Source organism: Aulostomus chinensis, chromosome 15 (genome assembly GCF_037954235.1).
Source record: "Aulostomus chinensis isolate RoL2024-O1b breed Wild chromosome 15, RoL_Achi_v1.0, whole genome shotgun sequence".
NCBI classification, from domain to species: Eukaryota; Metazoa; Chordata; class Actinopteri; order Syngnathiformes; family Aulostomidae; genus Aulostomus; species Aulostomus chinensis.
In genome coordinates, this window is record NC_141334.1 from 2,786,840 (window position 1) to 2,802,748 (window position 15,909).

General features: G+C 44.8%; 1 protein-coding gene and 37 non-coding genes across 40 annotated transcripts in view; all 38 read right to left on the bottom strand.

Moving 5' to 3' along the window:
- The window catches only part of LOC147248223 (rap1 GTPase-activating protein 2-like), a 78,398-nt gene that overhangs the window by 62,201 nt on the left and 288 nt on the right, over positions 1–15,909 (bottom strand). The window lies entirely within an intron of this gene.
- Positions 3–90, bottom strand: trnay-gua (transfer RNA tyrosine (anticodon GUA)). Its single transcript is given in 2 exon segments — positions 3–38; positions 54–90. It is a non-coding gene; the product is annotated as a tRNA-Tyr (tRNA).
- trnay-gua (transfer RNA tyrosine (anticodon GUA)) lies at positions 398–485 on the bottom strand. Its single transcript is given in 2 exon segments — positions 398–433; positions 449–485. It is a non-coding gene; the product is annotated as a tRNA-Tyr (tRNA).
- On the bottom strand, positions 791–878 carry trnay-gua (transfer RNA tyrosine (anticodon GUA)). Its single transcript is given in 2 exon segments — positions 791–826; positions 842–878. It is a non-coding gene; the product is annotated as a tRNA-Tyr (tRNA).
- Positions 1,187–1,274, bottom strand: trnay-gua (transfer RNA tyrosine (anticodon GUA)). The gene is given in 2 exon segments: positions 1,187–1,222; positions 1,238–1,274. It is a non-coding gene; the product is annotated as a tRNA-Tyr (tRNA).
- On the bottom strand, positions 1,582–1,669 carry trnay-gua (transfer RNA tyrosine (anticodon GUA)). Its single transcript is given in 2 exon segments — positions 1,582–1,617; positions 1,633–1,669. It is a non-coding gene; the product is annotated as a tRNA-Tyr (tRNA).
- trnay-gua (transfer RNA tyrosine (anticodon GUA)) lies at positions 1,977–2,064 on the bottom strand. Its single transcript is given in 2 exon segments — positions 1,977–2,012; positions 2,028–2,064. It is a non-coding gene; the product is annotated as a tRNA-Tyr (tRNA).
- On the bottom strand, positions 2,373–2,460 carry trnay-gua (transfer RNA tyrosine (anticodon GUA)). The gene is given in 2 exon segments: positions 2,373–2,408; positions 2,424–2,460. It is a non-coding gene; the product is annotated as a tRNA-Tyr (tRNA).
- On the bottom strand, positions 2,768–2,855 carry trnay-gua (transfer RNA tyrosine (anticodon GUA)). Its single transcript is given in 2 exon segments — positions 2,768–2,803; positions 2,819–2,855. It is a non-coding gene; the product is annotated as a tRNA-Tyr (tRNA).
- Positions 3,163–3,250, bottom strand: trnay-gua (transfer RNA tyrosine (anticodon GUA)). The gene is given in 2 exon segments: positions 3,163–3,198; positions 3,214–3,250. It is a non-coding gene; the product is annotated as a tRNA-Tyr (tRNA).
- Positions 3,558–3,645, bottom strand: trnay-gua (transfer RNA tyrosine (anticodon GUA)). Its single transcript is given in 2 exon segments — positions 3,558–3,593; positions 3,609–3,645. It is a non-coding gene; the product is annotated as a tRNA-Tyr (tRNA).
- trnay-gua (transfer RNA tyrosine (anticodon GUA)) lies at positions 3,953–4,040 on the bottom strand. Its single transcript is given in 2 exon segments — positions 3,953–3,988; positions 4,004–4,040. It is a non-coding gene; the product is annotated as a tRNA-Tyr (tRNA).
- On the bottom strand, positions 4,348–4,435 carry trnay-gua (transfer RNA tyrosine (anticodon GUA)). The gene is given in 2 exon segments: positions 4,348–4,383; positions 4,399–4,435. It is a non-coding gene; the product is annotated as a tRNA-Tyr (tRNA).
- Positions 4,743–4,830, bottom strand: trnay-gua (transfer RNA tyrosine (anticodon GUA)). The gene is given in 2 exon segments: positions 4,743–4,778; positions 4,794–4,830. It is a non-coding gene; the product is annotated as a tRNA-Tyr (tRNA).
- On the bottom strand, positions 5,533–5,620 carry trnay-gua (transfer RNA tyrosine (anticodon GUA)). The gene is given in 2 exon segments: positions 5,533–5,568; positions 5,584–5,620. It is a non-coding gene; the product is annotated as a tRNA-Tyr (tRNA).
- On the bottom strand, positions 5,926–6,013 carry trnay-gua (transfer RNA tyrosine (anticodon GUA)). Its single transcript is given in 2 exon segments — positions 5,926–5,961; positions 5,977–6,013. It is a non-coding gene; the product is annotated as a tRNA-Tyr (tRNA).
- trnay-gua (transfer RNA tyrosine (anticodon GUA)) lies at positions 6,322–6,409 on the bottom strand. The gene is given in 2 exon segments: positions 6,322–6,357; positions 6,373–6,409. It is a non-coding gene; the product is annotated as a tRNA-Tyr (tRNA).
- On the bottom strand, positions 6,717–6,804 carry trnay-gua (transfer RNA tyrosine (anticodon GUA)). Its single transcript is given in 2 exon segments — positions 6,717–6,752; positions 6,768–6,804. It is a non-coding gene; the product is annotated as a tRNA-Tyr (tRNA).
- On the bottom strand, positions 7,112–7,199 carry trnay-gua (transfer RNA tyrosine (anticodon GUA)). The gene is given in 2 exon segments: positions 7,112–7,147; positions 7,163–7,199. It is a non-coding gene; the product is annotated as a tRNA-Tyr (tRNA).
- Positions 7,507–7,594, bottom strand: trnay-gua (transfer RNA tyrosine (anticodon GUA)). Its single transcript is given in 2 exon segments — positions 7,507–7,542; positions 7,558–7,594. It is a non-coding gene; the product is annotated as a tRNA-Tyr (tRNA).
- On the bottom strand, positions 7,901–7,988 carry trnay-gua (transfer RNA tyrosine (anticodon GUA)). The gene is given in 2 exon segments: positions 7,901–7,936; positions 7,952–7,988. It is a non-coding gene; the product is annotated as a tRNA-Tyr (tRNA).
- Positions 8,296–8,383, bottom strand: trnay-gua (transfer RNA tyrosine (anticodon GUA)). The gene is given in 2 exon segments: positions 8,296–8,331; positions 8,347–8,383. It is a non-coding gene; the product is annotated as a tRNA-Tyr (tRNA).
- Positions 8,691–8,778, bottom strand: trnay-gua (transfer RNA tyrosine (anticodon GUA)). The gene is given in 2 exon segments: positions 8,691–8,726; positions 8,742–8,778. It is a non-coding gene; the product is annotated as a tRNA-Tyr (tRNA).
- Positions 9,085–9,172, bottom strand: trnay-gua (transfer RNA tyrosine (anticodon GUA)). The gene is given in 2 exon segments: positions 9,085–9,120; positions 9,136–9,172. It is a non-coding gene; the product is annotated as a tRNA-Tyr (tRNA).
- trnay-gua (transfer RNA tyrosine (anticodon GUA)) lies at positions 9,480–9,567 on the bottom strand. Its single transcript is given in 2 exon segments — positions 9,480–9,515; positions 9,531–9,567. It is a non-coding gene; the product is annotated as a tRNA-Tyr (tRNA).
- trnay-gua (transfer RNA tyrosine (anticodon GUA)) lies at positions 9,876–9,963 on the bottom strand. Its single transcript is given in 2 exon segments — positions 9,876–9,911; positions 9,927–9,963. It is a non-coding gene; the product is annotated as a tRNA-Tyr (tRNA).
- trnay-gua (transfer RNA tyrosine (anticodon GUA)) lies at positions 10,271–10,358 on the bottom strand. Its single transcript is given in 2 exon segments — positions 10,271–10,306; positions 10,322–10,358. It is a non-coding gene; the product is annotated as a tRNA-Tyr (tRNA).
- Positions 10,667–10,754, bottom strand: trnay-gua (transfer RNA tyrosine (anticodon GUA)). The gene is given in 2 exon segments: positions 10,667–10,702; positions 10,718–10,754. It is a non-coding gene; the product is annotated as a tRNA-Tyr (tRNA).
- On the bottom strand, positions 11,459–11,546 carry trnay-gua (transfer RNA tyrosine (anticodon GUA)). The gene is given in 2 exon segments: positions 11,459–11,494; positions 11,510–11,546. It is a non-coding gene; the product is annotated as a tRNA-Tyr (tRNA).
- On the bottom strand, positions 11,854–11,941 carry trnay-gua (transfer RNA tyrosine (anticodon GUA)). The gene is given in 2 exon segments: positions 11,854–11,889; positions 11,905–11,941. It is a non-coding gene; the product is annotated as a tRNA-Tyr (tRNA).
- Positions 12,249–12,336, bottom strand: trnay-gua (transfer RNA tyrosine (anticodon GUA)). Its single transcript is given in 2 exon segments — positions 12,249–12,284; positions 12,300–12,336. It is a non-coding gene; the product is annotated as a tRNA-Tyr (tRNA).
- On the bottom strand, positions 12,645–12,732 carry trnay-gua (transfer RNA tyrosine (anticodon GUA)). Its single transcript is given in 2 exon segments — positions 12,645–12,680; positions 12,696–12,732. It is a non-coding gene; the product is annotated as a tRNA-Tyr (tRNA).
- Positions 13,041–13,128, bottom strand: trnay-gua (transfer RNA tyrosine (anticodon GUA)). The gene is given in 2 exon segments: positions 13,041–13,076; positions 13,092–13,128. It is a non-coding gene; the product is annotated as a tRNA-Tyr (tRNA).
- On the bottom strand, positions 13,831–13,918 carry trnay-gua (transfer RNA tyrosine (anticodon GUA)). Its single transcript is given in 2 exon segments — positions 13,831–13,866; positions 13,882–13,918. It is a non-coding gene; the product is annotated as a tRNA-Tyr (tRNA).
- Positions 14,226–14,313, bottom strand: trnay-gua (transfer RNA tyrosine (anticodon GUA)). The gene is given in 2 exon segments: positions 14,226–14,261; positions 14,277–14,313. It is a non-coding gene; the product is annotated as a tRNA-Tyr (tRNA).
- trnay-gua (transfer RNA tyrosine (anticodon GUA)) lies at positions 14,620–14,705 on the bottom strand. Its single transcript is given in 2 exon segments — positions 14,620–14,653; positions 14,669–14,705. It is a non-coding gene; the product is annotated as a tRNA-Tyr (tRNA).
- Positions 15,013–15,100, bottom strand: trnay-gua (transfer RNA tyrosine (anticodon GUA)). The gene is given in 2 exon segments: positions 15,013–15,048; positions 15,064–15,100. It is a non-coding gene; the product is annotated as a tRNA-Tyr (tRNA).
- On the bottom strand, positions 15,409–15,496 carry trnay-gua (transfer RNA tyrosine (anticodon GUA)). Its single transcript is given in 2 exon segments — positions 15,409–15,444; positions 15,460–15,496. It is a non-coding gene; the product is annotated as a tRNA-Tyr (tRNA).

Here is a 15,909-nt window from a genome sequence, read left to right on the forward strand (position 1 = left end):
CCTCCTTCGAGCCGGAGTTGAACCAGCGACCTAAGGATTCCTGGTACTAACACCTACAGTCCTCCGCTCTACCAACTGAGCTATCGAAGGGAAACACAGCAGTTGAACTAATTCAGCTGTTGCATTGCTGTTGGATTTTACGTCCAACTTTGAGTTCTGGCGTTTTTTTTGTCGAAATTGTCAAATGAACATGGGAAAATGTGCCAGAAAACCAAGATTTGGTCCAACAATACCCGTTTAAAACACATGACCTCTCAATGCACAATAAACCATCACAGACTGGTGGGTTCCAGATTGACACAGACCTTGATACATCTCATTGCTTCATGGGACATGGAGGAGCCTGACCTTGACCTGATACACGCACAGAGGGAAGAGGGTAATATGGCAAAACACCTCCTTCGAGCCGGAGTTGAACCAGCGACCTAAGGATTCCTGGTACTAACACCTACAGTCCTCCGCTCTACCAACTGAGCTATCGAAGGGAAACACAGCAGTTGAACTAATTCAGCTGTTGCATTGCTGCTTCATTTAACGTCCAACTTTGAGTTTTGGCGTTTTTTTTGTCGAAATTGTCAAATGAACATGGGAAAATGTGCCAGAAAACCAAGATTTAGTCCAACAATTCCGCTTTAAAATACATGACCTCTCAATACACAATTAACCATCACAGACTGGTGGGTTCCAGATTGACACAGACCTTGATACATCTCATTGCTTCATGGGACATGGAGGAGCCTGACCTTGACCTGATACACGCACAGAGGGAAGAGGGTACTGGCGCAAAAAATCCTTCGAGCCGGAGTTGAACCAGCGACCTAAGGATTCCTGGTATTAACACCTACAGTCCTCCGCTCTATCAACTGAGCTATCGAAGGGAAACACAGCAGTTGAACTAATTCAGCTGTTGCATTGCTGCTTCATTTAACGTCCAACTTTGAGTTTTGGCGTTTTTTTTGTCGAAATTGTCAAATGAACATGGGAAAATGTGCCAGAAAACCAAGATTTGGTCCAACAATACCCGCTTTAAAACACATGACCTCTCAATACACAATAAACCATCACAGACTGGTGGGTTCCAGATTGACACAGACCTTGATACATCTCATTGCTTCATGGGACATGGAGGAGCCTGACCTTGACCTGATACACGCACAGAGGGAAGAGGGTAATATGGCAAAACACCTCCTTCGAGCCGGAGTTGAACCAGCGACCTAAGGATTCCTGGTACTAACACCTACAGTCCTCCGCTCTACCAACTGAGCTATCGAAGGGAAACACAGCAGTTGAACTAATTCAGCTGTTGCATTGCTGCTTCATTTAACGTCCAACTTTGAGTTTTGGCGTTTTTTTTGTCGAAATTGTCAAATGAACATGGGAAAATGTGCCAGAAAACCAAGATTTAGTCCAACAATTCCGCTTTAAAACACATGACCTCTCAATACACAATTAACCATCACAGACTGGTGGGTTCCAGATTGACACAGACCTTAATACATCTCATTGCTTCATGGGACATGGAGGAGCCTGACCTTGACCTGATACACGCACAGAGGGAAGAGGGTACTGGCGCAAAACACCTCCTTCAAGCCGGAGTTGAACCAGCGACCTAAGGATTCCTGGTACTAACACCTACAGTCCTCCGCTCTACCAACTGAGCTATCAAAGGGAAACACAGAAGTTGAACTAATTCAGCTGTTGCATTGCTGCTTCATTTAACGTCCAACTTTGAGTTTTGGCGTTTTTTTTGTCGAAATTGTCAAATGAACATGGGAAAATGTGCCAGAAAACCAAGATTTGGTCCAACAATACCGCTTTAAAACACATGACCTCTCAATGCACAATAAACCATCACAGACTGGTGGGTTCCAGATTGACACAGACCTTGATACATCTCATTGCTTCATGGGACATGGAGGAGCCTGACCTTGACCTGATACACGCACAGAGGGAAGAGGGTACTCGCGCAAAACACCTCCTTCGAGCCGGAGTTGAACCAGCGACCTAAGGATTCCTGGTACTAACACCTACAGTCCTCCTCTCTACCAACTGAGCTATCGAAGGGAAACACAGCAGTGGAACTAATTCAGCTGTTGCATTGCTGTTTGATTTTACGTCCAACTTTGAGTTTTGGCGTTTTTTTTGTCGAAATTGTCAAATGAACATGGGAAAATGTGCCAGAAAACCAAGATTTGGTCCGACAATACCCGCTTTAAAACACATGACCTCTCAATGCACAATAAACCATCACAGACTGGTGGGTTCCAGATTGACACAGACCTTGATACATCTCATTGCTTCATGGGACATGGAGGAGCCTGACCTTGACCTGATACACGCACAGAGGGAAGAGGGTACTGGCGCAAAACACCTCCTTCGAGCCGGAGTTGAACCAGCGACCTAAGGATTCCTGGTACTAACACCTACAGTCCTCCGCTCTACCAACTGAGCTATCGAAGGAAAACACAGCAGTTGAACTAATTCAGCTGTTGCATTGCTGCTTCATTTAACGTCCAACTTTGAGTTTTGGCGTTTTTTTTGTCGAAATTGTCAAATGAACATGGGAAAATGTGCCAGAAAACCAAGATTTAGTCCAACAATTCCGCTTTAAAACACATGACCTCTCAATACACAATTAACCATCACAGACTGGTGGGTTCCAGATTGACACAGACCTTGATACATCTCATTGCTTCATGGGACATGGAGGAGCCTGACCTTGACCTGATACACGCACAGAGGGAAGAGGGTACTATGGCAAAACACCTCCTTCGAGCCGGAGTTGAACCAGCGACCTAAGGATTTCTGGTACTAACACCTACAGTCCTCCGCTCTACCAACTGAGCTATCAAAGGGAAACACAGCAGTTGAACTAATTCAGCTGTTGCATTGCTGCTTCATTTAACGTCCAATTTTGAGTTTTGGCGTTTTTTTGTCGAAATTGTCAAATGAACAAGGGAAAATGTGCCAGAAAACCAAGATTTGGTCCAACAATACCCGCTTTAAAACACATGACCTCTCAATGCACAATAAACCATCACAGACTGGTGGGTTCCAGATTGACACAGACCTTGATACATCTCATTGCTTCATGGGACATGGAGGAGCCTGACCTTGACCTGATACACGCACAGAGGGAAGAGGGTACTATGGCAAAACACCTCCTTCGAGCCGGAGTTGAACCAGCGACCTAAGGATTCCTGGTACTAACACCTACAGTCCTCCTCTCTACCAACTGAGCTATCGAAGGGAAACACAGCAGCTGAACTAATTCAGCTGTTGCATTGCTGTTTGATTTTACGTCCAACTTTGAGTTTTGGCGTTTTTTTGTCGAAATTGTCAAATGAACATGGGAAAATGTGCCAGAAAACCAAGATTTGGTCCGACAATACCCGCTTTAAAACACATGACCTCTCAATACACAATAAACCATCACAGACTGGTGGGTTCCAGATTGACACAGACCTTGATACATCTCATTGCTTCATGGGACATGGAGGAACCTGACCTTGACCTGATACACGCACAGAGGGAAGAGGGTACTCGCGCAAAACACCTCCTTCGAGCCGGAGTTGAACCAGCGACCTAAGGATTCCTGGTACTAACACCTACAGTCCTCCGCTCTACCAACTGAGCTATCGAAGGGAAACACAGCAGTTGAACTAATTCAGCTGTTGCATTGCTGTTTGATTTTACGTCCAACTTTGAGTTTTGGCGTTTTTTTTGTCGAAATTGTCAAATGAACATGGGAAAATGTGCCAGAAAACCAAGATTTGGTCCAACAATACCGCTTTAAAACACATGACCTCTCAATGCACAATAAACCATCACAGACTGGTGGGTTCCAGATTGACACAGACCTTGATACATCTCATTGCTTCATGGGACATGGAGGAGCCTGACCTTGACCTGATACACGCACAGAGGGAAGAGGGTACTGGCGCAAAACACCTCCTTCGAGCCGGAGTTGAACCAGCGACCTAAGGATTCCTGGTACTAACACCTACAGTCCTCCGCTCTACCAACTGAGCTATCGAAGGGAAACACAGCAGTTGAACTAATTCAGCTGTTGCATTGCTGCTTCATTTAACGTCCAATTTTGAGTTTTGGCGTTTTTTTTGTCGAAATTGTCAAATGAACATGGGAAAATGTGCCAGAAAACCAAGATTTAGTCCAACAATTCCGCTTTAAAACACATGACCTCTCAATACACAATAAACCATCACAGACTGGTGGGTTCCAGATTGACACAGACCTTGATACATCTCATTGCTTCATGGGACATGGAGGAGCCTGACCTTGACCTGATACACGCACAGAGGGAAGAGGGTCCTGGCGCAAAACACCTCCTTCGAGCCGGAGTTGAACCAGCGACCTAAGGATTCCTGGTACTAACACCTACAGTCCTCCGCTCTACCAACTGAGCTATCAAAGGGAAACACAGCAGTTGAACTAATTCAGCTGTTGCATTGCTGCTTCATTTAACGTCCAACTTTGAGTTTTGGCGTTTTTTTGTCGAAATTGTCAAATGAACAAGGGAAAATGTGCCAGAAAACCAAGATTTGGTCCAACAATACCCGCTTTAAAACACATGACCTCTCAATGCACAATAAACCATCACAGACTGGTGGGTTCCAGATTGACACAGACCTTGATACATCTCATTGCTTCATGGGACATGGAGGAGCCTGACCTTGACCTGATACACGCACAGAGGGAAGAGGGTACTATGGCAAAACACCTCCTTCGAGCCGGAGTTGAACCAGCGACCTAAGGATTCCTGGTACTAACACCTACAGTCCTCCTCTCTACCAACTGAGCTATCGAAGGGAAACACAGCAGTTGAACTAATTCAGCTGTTGCATTGCTGTTTGATTTTACGTCCAACTTTGAGTTTTGGCGTTTTTTTTGTCGAAATTGTCAAATGAACATGGGAAAATGTGCCAGAAAACCAAGATTTGGTCCAACAATACCCGTTTAAAACACATGACCTCTCAATGCACAATAAACCATCACAGACTGGTGGGTTCCAGATTGACACAGACCTTGATACATCTCATTGCTTCATGGGACATGGAGGAGCCTGACCTTGACCTGATACACGCACAGAGGTAAGAGGGTACTATGGCAAAACACCTCCTTCGAGCCGGAGTTGAACCAGCAACCTAAGGATTTCTGGTACTAACACCTACAGACCTCCGCTGTACAAACTGAGCTATCGAAGAGAAACACAGCAGTTGAACTAATTCAGCTGTTGCATTGCTGTTTGATTTTACGTCCAACTTTGAGTTTTGGCGTTTTTTTGTCGAAATTGTCAAATGAACATGGGAAAATGTGCCAGAAAACCAAGATTTGGTCCGACAATACCCGCTTTAAAACACATGACCTCTCAATGCACAATAAACCATCACAGACTGGTGGGTTCCAGATTGACACAGACCTTGATACATCTCATTGCTTCATGGGACATGGAGGAGCCTGACCTTGACCTGATACACGCACAGAGGGAAGAGGGTAATATGGCAAAACACCTCCTTCGAGCCGGAGTTGAACCAGCGACCTAAGGATTCCTGGTACTAACACCTACAGTCCTCCGCTCTACCAACTGAGCTATCGAAGGGAAACACAGAAGTTGAACTAATTCAGCTGTTGCATTGCTGCTTCATTTAACGTCCAACTTTGAGTTTTGGCGTTTTTTTTGTCGAAATTGTCAAATGAACATGGGAAAATGTGCCAGAAAACCAAGATTTAGTCCAACAATTCCGCTTTAAAACACATGACCTCTCAATACACAATTAACCATCACAGACTGGTGGGTTCCAGATTGACACAGACCTTGATACATCTCATTGCTTCATGGGACATGGAGGAGCCTGACCTTGACCTGATACACGCACAGAGGGAAGAGGGTACTGGCGCAAAAAATCCTTCGAGCCGGAGTTGAACCAGCGACCTAAGGATTCCTGGTATTAACACCTACAGTCCTCCGCTCTATCAACTGAGCTATCGAAGGGAAACACAGCAGTTGAACTAATTCAGCTGTTGCATTGCTGCTTCATTTAACGTCCAACTTTGAGTTTTGGCGTTTTTTTTGTCGAAATTGTCAAATGAACATGGGAAAATGTGCCAGAAAACCAAGATTTGGTCCAACAATACCCGCTTTAAAACACATGACCTCTCAATACACAATAAACCATCACAGACTGGTGGGTTCCAGATTGACACAGACCTTGATACATCTCATTGCTTCATGGGACATGGAGGAGCCTGACCTTGACCTGATACACGCACAGAGGGAAGAGGGTAATATGGCAAAACACCTCCTTCGAGCCGGAGTTGAACCAGCGACCTAAGGATTCCTGGTACTAACACCTACAGTCCTCCGCTCTACCAACTGAGCTATCGAAGGGAAACACAGCAGTTGAACTAATTCAGCTGTTGCATTGCTGCTTCATTTAACGTCCAACTTTGAGTTTTGGCGTTTTTTTTGTCGAAATTGTCAAATGAACATGGGAAAATGTGCCAGAAAACCAAGATTTGGTCCAACAATACCGCTTTAAAACACATGACCTCTCAATGCACAAAAAACCATCACAGACTGGTGGGTTCCAGATTGACACAGACCTTGATACATCTCATTGCTTCATGGGATATGGAGGAGCCTGACCTTGACCTGATACACGCACAGAAGGAAGAGGGTACTCGCGCAAAACACCTCCTTCGAGCCGGAGTTGAACCAGCGACCTAAGGATTCCTGGTACTAATACCTACAGTCCTCCGCTCTACCAACTGAGCTATCGAAGGGAAACACAGCAGTTGAACTAATTCAGCTGTTGCATTGCTGTTTGATTTTACGTCCAACTTTGAGTTTTGGCATTTTTTTTGTCGAAATTGTCAAATGAACATGGGAAAATGTGCCAGAAAACCAAGATTTGGTCCAACAATACCGCTTTAAAACACATGACCTCTCAATACACAATAAACCATCACAGACTGGTGGGTTCCAGATTGACACAGACCTTGATACATCTCATTGCTTCATGGGACATGGAGGAGCCTGACCTTGACCTGATACACGCACAGAGGGAAGAGGGTACTATGGCAAAACACCTCCTTCGAGCCGGAGTTGAACCAGCGACCTAAGGATTCCTGGTACTAACACCTACAGTCCTCCGCTCTACCAACTGAGCTATCGAAGGGAAACACAGCAGTTGAACTAATTCAGCTGTTGCATTGCTGTTTGATTTTACGTCCAACTTTGAGTTTTGGCGTTTTTTTTGTCGAAATTGTCAAATGAACATGGGAAAATGTGCCAGAAAACCAAGATTTGGTCCAACAATACCCGTTTAAAACACATGACCTCTCAATACACAATAAACCATCACAGACTGGTGGGTTCCAGATTGACACAGACCTTGATACATCTCATTGCTTCATGGGACATGGAGGAGCCTGACCTTGACCTGATACACGCACAGAGGGAAGAGGGTACTATGGCAAAACACCTCCTTCGAGCCGGAGTTGAACCAGCGACCTAAGGATTCCTGGTACTAACACCTACAGTACTCCGCTCTACCAACTGAGCTATCGAAGGGAAACACAGCAGTTGAACTAATTCAGCTGTTGCATTGCTGTTTGATTTTACGTCCAACTTTGAGTTTTGGCGTTTTTTTGTCGAAATTGTCAAATGAACATGGGAAAATGTGCCAGAAAACCAAGATTTGGTCCAACAATACCCGTTTAAAACACATGACCTCTCAATACACAATAAACCATCACAGACTGGTGGGTTCCAGATTGACACAGACCTTGATACATCTCATTGCTTCATGGGACATGGAGGAGCCTGACCTTGACCTGATACACGCACAGAGGGAAGAGGGTACTATGGCAAAACACCTCCTTCGAGCCGGAGTTGAACCAGCGACCTAAGGATTTCTGGTACTAACACCTACAGTCCTCCACTCTACCAACTGAGCTATCAAAGGGAAACACAGCAGTTGAACTAATTCAGCTGTTGCATTGCTGCTTCATTTAACGTCCAATTTTGAGTTTTGGCGTTTTTTTGTCGAAATTGTCAAATGAACAAGGGAAAATGTGTCAGAAAACCAAGATTTGGTCCAACAATACCCGCTTTAAAACACATGACCTCTCAATGCACAATAAACCATCACAGACTGGTGGGTTCCAGATTGACACAGACCTTGATACATCTCATTGCTTCATGGGACATGGAGGAGCCTGACCTTGACCTGATACACGCAAAGAGGGAAGAGGGTAATATGGCAAAACACCTCCTTCGAGCCGGAGTTGAACCAGCGACCTAAGGATTCCTGGTACTAATACCTACAGTCCTCCGCTCTACCAACTGAGCTATCGAAGGGAAACACAGCAGTTGAACTAATTCAGCTGTTGCATTGCTGTTTGATTTTACGTCCAACTTTGAGTTTTGGAATTTTTTTTGTCGAAATTGTCAAATGAACATGGGAAAATGTGCCAGAAAACCAAGATTTGGTCCAACAATACCGCTTTAAAACACATGACCTCTCAATACACAATAAACCATCACAGACTGGTGGGTTCCAGATTGACACAGACCTTGATACATCTCATTGCTTCATGGGACATGGAGGAGCCTGACCTTGACCTGATACACGCACAGAGGGAAGAGGGTACTCGCGCAAAACACCTCCTTCGAGCCGGAGTTGAACCAGCGACCTAAGGATTCCTGGTACTAACACCTACAGTCCTCCGCTCTACCAACTGAGCTATCGAAGGGAAACACAGCAGTTGAACTAATTCAGCTGTTGCATTGCTGTTTGATTTTACGTCCAACTTTGAGTTTTGGCGTTTTTTTGTCGAAATTGTCAAATGAACATGGGAAAATGTGCCAGAAAACCAAGATTTGGTCCAACAATACCCGTTTAAAACACATGACCTCTCAATACACAATAAACCATCACAGACTGGTGGGTTCCAGATTGACACAGACCTTGATACATCTCATTGCTTCATGGGACATGGAGGAGCCTGACCTTGACCTGATACACGCACAGAGGGAAGAGGGTACTATGGCAAAACACCTCCTTCGAGCCGGAGTTGAACCAGCGACCTAAGGATTTCTGGTACTAACACCTACAGTCCTCCACTCTACCAACTGAGCTATCAAAGGGAAACACAGCAGTTGAACTAATTCAGCTGTTGCATTGCTGCTTCATTTAACGTCCAATTTTGAGTTTTGGCGTTTTTTTGTCGAAATTGTCAAATGAACATGGGAAAATGTGTCAGAAAACCAAGATTTGGTCCAACAATACCCGCTTTAAAACACATGACCTCTCAATGCACAATAAACCATAACAGACTGGTGGGTTCCAGATTGACACAGACCTTGATACATCTCATTGCTTCATGGGACATGGAGGAGCCTGACCTTGACCTGATACACGCACAGAGGGAAGAGGGTACTATGGCAAAACACCTCCTTCGAGCCGGAGTTGAACCAGCGACCTAAGGATTCCTGGTACTAACACCTACAGTCCTCCTCTCTACCAACTGAGCTATCGAAGGGAAACACAGCAGTTGAACTAATTCAGCTGTTGCATTGCTGTTTGATTTTACGTCCAACTTTGAGTTTTGGCGTTTTTTTTTGTCGAAATTGTCAAATGAACATGGGAAAATGTGCCAGAAAACCAAGATTTGGTCCAACAATACCCGTTTAAAACACATGACCTCTCAATGCACAATAAACCATCACAGACTGGTGGGTTCCAGATTGACACAGACCTTGATACATCTCATTGCTTCATGGGACATGGAGGAGCCTGACCTTGACCTGATACACGCACAGAGGGAAGAGGGTACTGGCGCAAAACACCTCCTTCGAGCCGGAGTTGAACCAGCGACCTAAGGATTCCTGGTACTAACACCTACAGTCCTCCGCTCTACCAACTGAGCTATCGAAGGGAAACACAGAAGTTGAACTAATTCAGCTGTTGCATTGCTGCTTCATTTAACGTCCAACTTTGAGTTTTGGCGTTTTTTTTGTCGAAATTGTCAAATGAACATGGGAAAATGTGCCAGAAAACCAAGATTTGGTCCAACAATACCGCTTTAAAACACATGACCTCTCAATGCACAATAAACCATCACAGACTGGTGGGTTCCAGATTGACACAGACCTTGATACATCTCATTGCTTCATGGGACATGGAGGAGCCTGACCTTGACCTGATACACGCACAGAGGGAAGAGGGTACTCGCGCAAAACACCTCCTTTGAGCCGGTGTTGAACCAGCGACCTAAGGATTCCTGGTACTAACACCTACAGTCCTCCGCTCTACCAACTGAGCTATCGAAGGGAAACACAGCAGTGGAACTAATTCAGCTGTTGCATTGCTGTTTGATTTTACGTCCAACTTTGAGTTTTGGCGTTTTTTTTGTCGAAATTGTCAAATGAACATGGGAAAATGTGCCAGAAAACCAAGATTTGGTCCGACAATACCCGCTTTAAAACACATGACCTCTCAATGCACAATAAACCATCACAGACTGGTGGGTTCCAGATTGACACAGACCTTGATACATCTCATTGCTTCATGGGACATGGAGGAGCCTGACCTTGACCTGATACACGCACAGAGGGAAGAGGGTACTATGGCAAAACACCTCCTTCGAGCCGGAGTTGAACCAGCGACCTAAGGATTCCTGGTACTAACACCTACAGTCCTCCGCTCTACCAACTGAGCTATCGAAGGGAAACACAGCAGTTGAACTAATTCAGCTGTTGCATTGCTGTTTGATTTTACGTCCAACTTTGAGTTTTGGCGTTTTTTTTTGTCGAAATTGTCAAATGAACAAGGGAAAATGTGCCAGAAAACCAAGATTTGGTCCAACAATACCCGCTTTAAAACACATGACCTCTCAATGCACAATAAACCATCACAGACTGGTGGGTTCCAGATTGACACAGACCTTGATACATCTCATTGCTTCATGGGACATGGAGGAGCCTGACCTTGACCTGATACACGCACAGAGGGAAGAGGGTACTATGGCAAAACACCTCCTTTGAGCCAGAGTTGAACCAGCGACCTAAGGATTCCTGGTACTAACACCTACAGTCCTCCACGCTACCAACTGAGCTATCGAAGGGAAACACAGCAGTTGAACTAATTCAGCTGTTGCATTGCTGCTTCATTTAACGTCCAACTTTGAGTTTTGGCGTTTTTTTTGTCGAAATTGTCAAATGAACATGGGAAAATGTGCCAGAAAACCAAGATTTGGTCCAACAATACCCGTTTAAAACACATGACCTCGCAATACACAATAAACCATCACAGACTGGTGGGTTCCAGATTGACACAGACCTTGATACATCTCATTGCTTCATGGGACATGGAGGAGCCTGACCTTGACCTGATACACGCACAGAGGGAAGAGGGTACTCGCGCAAAACACCTCCTTCGAGCCGGAGTTGAACCAGCGACCTAAGGATTCCTGGTACTAACACCTACAGTCCTCCGCTCTACCAACTGAGCTATCGAAGGGAAACACAGCAGTGGAACTAATTCAGCTGTTGCATTGCTGTTGGATTTTACGTCCAACTTTGAGTTCTGGCGTTTTTTTTGTCGAAATTGTCAAATGAACATGGGAAAATGTGCCAGAAAACCAAGATTTAGTCCAACAATTCCGCTTTAAAACACATGACCTCTCAATACACAATTAACCATCACAGACTGGTGGGTTCCAGATTGACACAGACCTTGATACATCTCATTGCTTCATGGGACATGGAGGAGCCTGACCTTGACCTGATACACGCACAGAGGGAAGAGGGTACTGGCGCAAAACACCTCCTTCGAGCCGGAGTTGAACCAGCGACCTAAGGATTCCTGGTACTAACACCTACAGTCCTCCGCTCTACCAACTGAGCTATCGAAGGGAAACACAGAAGTTGAACTAATTCAGCTGTTGCATTGCTGCTTCATTTAACGTCCAACTTTGAGTTTTGGCGTTTTTTTTGTCGAAATTGTCAAATGAACATGGGAAAATGTGCCAGAAAACCAAGATTTGGTCCAACAATACCGCTTTAAAACACATGACCTCTCAATGCACAATAAACCATCACAGACTGGTGGGTTCCAGATTGACACAGACCTTGATACATCTCATTGCTTCATGGGACATGGAGGAGCCTGACCTTGACCTGATACACGCACAGAGGGAAGAGGGTACTCGCGCAAAACACCTCCTTTGAGCCGGAGTTGAACCAGCGACCTAAGGATTCCTGGTACTAACACCTACAGTCCTCCGCTCTACCAACTGAGCTATCGAAGGGAAACACAGCAGTGGAACTAATTCAGCTGTTGCATTGCTGTTTGATTTTACGTCCAACTTTGAGTTTTGGCGTTTTTTTTGTCGAAATTGTCAAATGAACATGGGAAAATGTGCCAGAAAACCAAGATTTGGTCCGACAATACCCGCTTTAAAACACATGACCTCTCAATGCACAATAAACCATCACAGACTGGTGGGTTCCAGATTGACACAGACCTTGATACATCTCATTGCTTCATGGGACATGGAGGAGCCTGACCTTGACCTGATACACGCACAGAGGGAAGAGGGTACTGGCGCAAAACACCTCCTTCGAGCCGGAGTTGAACCAGCGACCTAAGGATTCCTGGTACTAACACCTACAGTCCTCCGCTCTACCAACTGAGCTATCGAAGGGAAACACAGCAGTTGAACTAATTCAGCTGTTGCATTGCTGTTTGATTTTACGTCCAACTTTGAGTTTTGGCGTTTTTTTTTGTCGAAATTGTCAAATGAACATGGGAAAATGTGCCAGAAAACCAAGATTTGGTCCAACAATACCCGTTTAAAACACATGACCTCTCAATACACAATTAACCATCACAGACTGGTGGGTTCCAGATTGACACAGACCTTGATACATCTCATTGCTTCATGGGACATGGAGGAGCCTGACCTTGACCTGATACACGCACAGAGGGAAGAGGGTACTATGGCAAAACACCTCCTTCGAGCCGGAGTTGAACCAGCGACCTAAGGATTTCTGGTACTAACACCTACAGTCCTCCGCTCTACCAACTGAGCTATCAAAGGGAAACACAGCAGTTGAACTAATTCAGCTGTTGCATTGCTGCTTCATTTAACGTCCAATTTTGAGTTTTGGCGTTTTTTTGTCGAAATTGTCAAATGAACAAGGGAAAATGTGCCAGAAAACCAAGATTTGGTCCAACAATACCCGCTTTAAAACACATGACCTCTCAATGCACAATAAACCATCACAGACTGGTGGGTTCCAGATTGACACAGACCTTGATACATCTCATTGCTTCATGGGACATGGAGGAGCCTGACCTTGACCTGATACACGCACAGAGGGAAGAGGGTACTATGGCAAAACACCTCCTTCGAGCCGGAGTTGAAACAGCGACCTAAGGATTCCTGGTACTAACACCTACAGTCCTCCTCTCTACCAACTGAGCTATCGAAGTGAAACACAGCAGTTGAACTAATTCAGCTGTTGCATTGCTGCTTCATTTAACGTCCAATTTTGAGTTTTGGCGTTTTTTTGTCGAAATTGTCAAATGAACAAGGGAAAATGTGCCAGAAAACCAAGATTTGGTCCAACAATACCCGCTTTAAAACACATGACCTCTCAATGCACAATAAACCATCACAGACTGGTGGGTTCCAGATTGACACAGACCTTGATACATCTCATTGCTTCATGGGACATGGAGGAGCCTGACCTTGACCTGATACACGCACAGAGGGAAGAGGGTACTATGGCAAAACACCTCCTTCGAGCCGGAGTTGAACCAGCGACCTAAGGATTCCTGGTACTAACACCTACAGTCCTCCGCTCTACCAACTGAGCTATCGAAGGGAAACACAGCAGTTGAACTAATTCAGCTGTTGCATTGCTGCTTCATTTAACGTCCAACTTTGAGTTTTGGCGTTTTTTTTGTCGAAATTGTCAAATGAACATGGGAAAATGTGCCAGAAAACCAAGATTTGGTCCAACAATACCCGTTTAAAACACATGACCTCTCAATACACAATAAACCATCACAGACTGGTGGGTTCCAGATTGACACAGACCTTGATACATCTCATTGCTTCATGGGACATGGAGGAGCCTGACCTTGACCTGATACACGCACAGAGGGAAGAGGGTACTCGCGCAAAACACCTCCTTCGAGCCGGAGTTGAACCAGCGACCTAAGGATTCCTGGTACTAACACCTACAGTCCTCCGCTCTACCAACTGAGCTATCGAAGGGAAACACAGCAGTTGAACTAATTCAGCTGTTGCATTGCTGCTTCATTTTACGTCCAATTTTGAGTTTTGGCGTTTTTTTGTCGAAATTGTCAAATGAACATGGGAAAATGTGCCAGAAAACCAAGATTTGGTCCAACAATACCGCTTTAAAACACATGACCTCTCAATGCACAATAAACCATCACAGACTGGTGGGTTCCAGATTGACACAGACCTTGATACATCTCATTGCTTCATGGGATATGGAGGAGCCTGACCTTGACCTGATACACGCACAGAGGGAAGAGGGTACTCGCGCAAAACACCTCCTTCGAGCCGGAGTTGAACCAGCCCTAAGGATTCCTGGTACTAACACCTACAGTCCTCCGCTCTACCAACTGAGCTATCGAAGGGAAACACAGCAGTTGAACTAATTCAGCTGTTGCATTGCTGTTTGATTTTACGTCCAACTTTGAGTTTTGGCATTTTTTTTGTCGAAATTGTCAAATGAACATGGGAAAATGTGCCAGAAAACCAAGATTTGGTCCAACAATACCGCTTTAAAACACATGACCTCTCAATACACAATAAACCATCACAGACTGGTGGGTTCCAGATTGACACAGACCTTGATACATCTCATTGCTTCATGGGACATGGAGGAGCCTGACCTTGACCTGATACACGCACAGAGGGAAGAGGGTACTCGCGCAAAACACCTCCTTCGAGCCGGAGTTGAACCAGCGACCTAAGGATTCCTGGTACTAACACCTACAGTCCTCCGCTCTACCAACTGAGCTATCGAAGGGAAACACAGCAGTTGAACTAATTCAGCTGTTGCATTGCTGTTTGATTTTACGTCCAACTTTGAGTTTTGGCGTTTTTTTTGTCGAAATTGTCAAATGAACATGGGAAAATGTGCCAGAAAACCAAGATTTGGTACGACAATACCCGCTTTAAAACACATGACCTCTCAATACACAATAAACCATCACAGACTGGTGGCTTCCAGATTGACACAGACCTTGATACATCTCATTGCTTCATGGGACATGGAGGAGCCTGACCTTGACCTGATACACGCACAGAGGGAAGAGGGTACTCGCGCAAAACACCTCCTTCGAGCCGGAGTTGAACCAGCGACCTAAGGATTCCTGGTACTAACACCTACAGTCCTCCGCTCTACCAACTGAGCTATCGAAGGGAAACACAGCAGTTGAACTAATTCAGCTGTTGCATTGCTGTTTGATTTTACGTCCAACTTTGAGTTTTGGCGTTTTTTTTGTCGAAATTGTCAAATGAACATGGGAAAATGTGCCAGAAAACCAAGATTTGGTCCGACAATACCCGCTTTAAAACACATGACCTCTCAATGCACAATAAACCATCACAGACTGGTGGGTTCCAGATTGACATGAGATTGACTCTACTGCCTCAACTCACGAAGGGAATCACACCTTCAGTAATTATTCATGTGTCGTTGTGGTGCAGGATTCACTGTATGAAATGTTTTTTTTTTTCCAAAATCAAAACAGACAGAAGACAGTAAAAAAAAAAAATTCTAGTTACTTGTTGCACAGTTTTGCTACAATTTCAATTCAAAAGAGTATCTGTAGA